This window comes from Mercenaria mercenaria, chromosome 1 (genome assembly GCF_021730395.1).
Source record: "Mercenaria mercenaria strain notata chromosome 1, MADL_Memer_1, whole genome shotgun sequence".
Taxonomy (NCBI): domain Eukaryota; kingdom Metazoa; phylum Mollusca; class Bivalvia; order Venerida; family Veneridae; genus Mercenaria; species Mercenaria mercenaria.
In genome coordinates, this window is record NC_069361.1 from 63,438,023 (window position 1) to 63,442,760 (window position 4,738).

General features: G+C 38.2%; 1 pseudogene; it reads right to left on the reverse strand.

The window, feature by feature from the left end:
• Positions 1-1,418: 1,418 nt before the first annotated feature.
• LOC123530567 (uncharacterized) lies at positions 1,419-4,465 on the reverse strand (annotated as a pseudogene).
• Between the last annotated feature and the right edge of the window lie 273 nt (positions 4,466-4,738).

Consider the following 4,738-nt stretch of genomic DNA (forward strand, 5'->3'; position numbering starts at 1 on the left):
AGGGGCACTTGGGGTATTCCTCCACTTTTGCAGCTGTAACATTAACACTGAATGTATTACATTGACATTAAAGTAACAATTCTTGCCAAAAATCTGTTTCTCATGCATGTAAATACTGTCCATTATTGTCAGTTCAATCTATCCTTATAATATATTTCGATTGGTAAGTCGTAGATGGTCAGTTGTACCCTTCATGTTCATTGGGTTTCTGCAAAACTATAGCAAAACATTAAGAGTTTTTATTTTATTTCAGTAAAATCTGAAATTTATCAGTGAGATAAATGATATCTTTACTGCTTCAACATGAAATATTTTATTTTTCACTGGGACGGAACACACTTGATGTGAATGGAATATAATCTACATAATCGTAATTCTTGCAAAAATAGCCTACTTTAGTAATGACGTATAAATAATCACAGATCAAAGATATACTTCCAGTAAAAAATTAAGAATTGAAATTTCATGAACTATTGACAGTTTCTACTAGATTCATACGTCATGAATTATGACGTATGATGCATGCACGTGACGCTGTCTAGTAAATGGATATAATTGTTTTAACATTGACAATAATAAAAAAAAGAAATTTAATTTTCAATGCAGATCGGATATATTTCACTGTGACACCACAGTATTTACTTTTCACTCTGACTGCGCCACAAGTGAACATATTTAATTATAGTGTTCACTCGGTGAAGTAATTTCGATCTTTAATAAATACACTGAAACAAACAAATATCCTCTAATAAGACTATTTCATCATGATGGGAGATTAGGCAGAAGAAAATATCCTGTTCTTTATGCCGCAGAGACACATTTAATCAGAATACAGTCAAACAAGTGCTAAGACCACCTCCAAATAACGGTCACTACTATAAAACTTGGCTATACAGGCCACTATTTTCAACTGTATTTGGACTTGTCAACATAGACCACGTTTTTATATTTCCCAATAGATCTAGGGTCGTCCTTACATACAGCATTGACTATTTACGTTTTACTAATAGGCCAAAGTGTCAAATATCATCCAAATTGTATCTGATGCGACAACTAAAGTTGCCTGGAGGTGGCAAGCAAACCTATTTTTAGGTCATGTAAACGATACAACATAATATCTCGAGAGCACAACACACTAGTTCGTGCGTATGACATTCTGACAATCACGCTACAATTGACAAATGACAATTCTTTATACAATTTCGAACATTCATTCGGTTTCCGTTGTCCCGATAATTAAGTCTGGCCAACTTGGATCTTTTTGAGATACAGTCGCTGTATCAAAAGCCATTTAAAGGCAAGTCAGTTTTGTTGATCATATTTTTATTTATAAGCTAACATGTAACGGGCGGGAATCAGTTACAAATAATACTGCCAAAACAGAATACACTAGAGCGGGTTCGGGGTTATTCGGCCGTTTAAGCAATATAATACTGTAAATAAAACATTCTACTTTCGATTTCGCATTCGAGTTAGTCTAAATATAGATCAGACTGTCCCACACATTTTGAGAGGTAAGCTATAGTGAAAACATTGTCAGAAATGATAACCAGTCAAGGTCATTACTGTCAAGTGTGATCGGCACACGTCGGCCGCTTTCGATGCTGCTCGGCCACATCGTCGGGTTTAATCGGCCGTCTCAAAGTTTTTAAAAAACAATGCCGTTCAGATACAAAACATGTAGTAATTCTTTAATTAATCAAATGAAATGACTTAACATTCATTATAAATCGTATTTATCTCGTAACAGGAAACAAGAACACAGTAAATTTCATAAAACCGTAATTCAGATACAAAACATGTAGATCTAGTAAATCTTCAATAAAACAAATAAAATGACTTAATATAATCATTTTAACTCGTAACATGAAACAAGAATTAACACATAGTATATTTCAGATGCTGTAAACATGTTGTTAATGATAAGTCGATTACAGACTTTAACTCATTAAGCATTTGATATAGTCATCTTGAATCGTATTTACCTCCTAACAGAAAACAAGAATATATAGTACTTTTCAGACACCGCAAACCATGCTTTTAGTTGATTACAGAATTAAATCTATTCTAAGGGAATGTAGGCAAGTTACATCTGTTCAACAATAGTCACACTCAAACTCAAACGCTGCCACTTGTTCCTCATTCATTTCAGACAAATCCACATAGGCAACACAGGCTCGATGAACAACCCTGGGGCACCGATTACACCAAACCCAGTTAACAACATTATTGTCATACAAAGCCCCACACTTTGCACAAACGCTGGAGTCAATTTCCATATCAATATCTGATCCATCTGTCAGTTTTAGGTCTTCGTCTTCTTCGTCTGACGAAGATGTGCGCCGTGATCGTTTATGAAGGTTCTCGATCATTTTGTTTATCATTTTTTCCTTCTTTTGTTTTTCCCGTTCTTGCCTTTTTAGCTCTCTCTTCTGCTTATTTTTTAGTTTTGTTTCTTCTTTTTCTTTTCTTTTTTGTTCCCTTTCTAGTTTTCGTTGGAGTTTTGCATTTTCTTTCTCTTCTTTTTGTTTTTGCTTTTTAATCATCATATCATGGAACGCCATTCCTGTTATTGCTTTGGGTATGGCCATTTTTGCCCTTTTATTTCCTGTTTTAGGTTTTGCAACAGGATATTTCAGTACCGCAGCAAATGATGGTGAAACATAATCTGGTGATTTGTTCAACTGACTTGGAGAAGAGTCAGACTTGGCGGGTGTATCCGAAACTTCAGTTGATCCAGAAAGGTCACACACAACTGATGGAAGCACTTCAGTGGACGAAGAATGTATGTCACTTGTGGCAGTTTGCAGATCTTTGGAAACAAAAGACATTTCAGTGTTAGCAGCAGGAACTTCAGTAACAGTGTACGGCAGTTCCACAGAAGCAATCTGCAACTCAGTGCTTGAAGATTGCAATTCAGCGGATGGAATTTCAGTGCAGGCCTTTTGCATTTCAGCACCAGAATCAGGCAGTTGCGCAGTTTGATGTTCAGCGGTTATGGCTATCAATTCGGTGTCAGTGTTTGACAACTCAGTGACACTGTTGGGTTGAATATTAGCAGCCATGGAAGATACCTCAGGAGTGGCAGTTGAATCTTTAGCAGTTGACTCAGAAGCGTTCAATGAAAGGTCATCACTAGCTGACGAATGAATAACGGTTGGCATAGATTCAGTCGATAACACTTTATTTGCAACAACTGGCAACAACTCTGCAGATGCATCCTCATTTGAACAACCGGACGACGGTAAGTGACCAGACGACTGCGCAAATATCTTACTCGGGCACATCTTAAATGTCGACAGAACACGTGACTCATCCAGGGGGAAAAGTCCGGCATCTCTGAATCCCTTTATAGCGACATCAATCGTAGTGGACTTTTCCCATGCTTGACGGAACACACTTGCAAACTTTTGCTTGGTCACGAATTCACCTACATGTTCCATTTGAAAATCCCGCACTGCTTGTCGCCATGCCTCTTTTAGCACACTGAAAAGCTTTAAGTCGCAAGGTTGAATTATATGGGATGCGTGCTCAAGAAGACAATATAATAAAATATTGTGCTCTTTACAGAGCTCACTGACTGCCAAATTCAGATGAGTGGAGTGGCCGTCTACAAATAGGACCACCGGTTTTTTGACACCACGCAGTTCTATGGAAGGGATGAATACATCTTTCAACCACGTGAAAAATAACTCGCTGTCCATCCAGCCATTTTCCGATCGGCCTAGGACTGCATCAGGAAATCCTTCTAGCGGATTGTTTGCAAATCTCTGGCCGGGATACACGATAAGTGCGGCAGGAAATGACCAGTGCTACTCGTACACGCAAGTACGGTTATTTGCGTTTTATCTGAGGACGTGAAGTTATATACATTAGAAGAGCCCTTTTTTGCAACGACCTTCCCGGATCTAGGACAAAGCGAAAATCCCGATTCGTCTGCGTTGTACAAACGCGTTGGGTCGTGAAACAGTGATGTGTCTTTAACCTCGTCAGTTATGTAGGCTTTGTACCCATCAAACCATGATTGAATTTTGCCTGGGGTGACTACAGCCCTTTCCTTTCCAAGTTGCTGTGGTGTACGCTCTGATATCTCAGGATGGCGATTGACAAATGCATACCACCAGTCTTTTCCGGGACGATTGTTTTTAAATGGGTTTTTGCGTCCATCCATGTCTAGAATTTTCTTTACTGTGTCAAGCAGTTCACATCGGGTTCGGCCATAACCTATTCGACCCATGTGAATGGTCCAGTCCACCAAGGTCTGTTCCTCGGCTGGTGATAGAATTGTTTTTTGAACAGCAATCATAGGCGTCCGGTTGTTGACCTTATCAAACAAAGTAGATCTTGGTATGGCATATGATCTCGAAGCTGCGCGCAGTGACATTGTTTTTGACTGGACTGCTGCGACTGCCAGTTCCAAAGCAGACTGATCATATTTTGGCTTGCTACCTATTTGCCGGCTCATACCTAAAAACAAAAGGATAATAAAACATTGCTACCGAATTAGAAGTGTCTCATAAAAAACTATTGCGACAACGCAAAAAAACATGATCATTATATATAGATCACTAAATCGTGTTTTAATATATATTTGAAAATTATAATACACATTTATATTTAAAAAAAAAAGAAAAATGTTTTGTCTATAATTTCGAAGAGAGAAAAAAATGCGGCAGACCGGGATTCGAACCAAGATCGCTGAATTGGCAATCAACAGTGCTCCCAACTGAGCTACAGA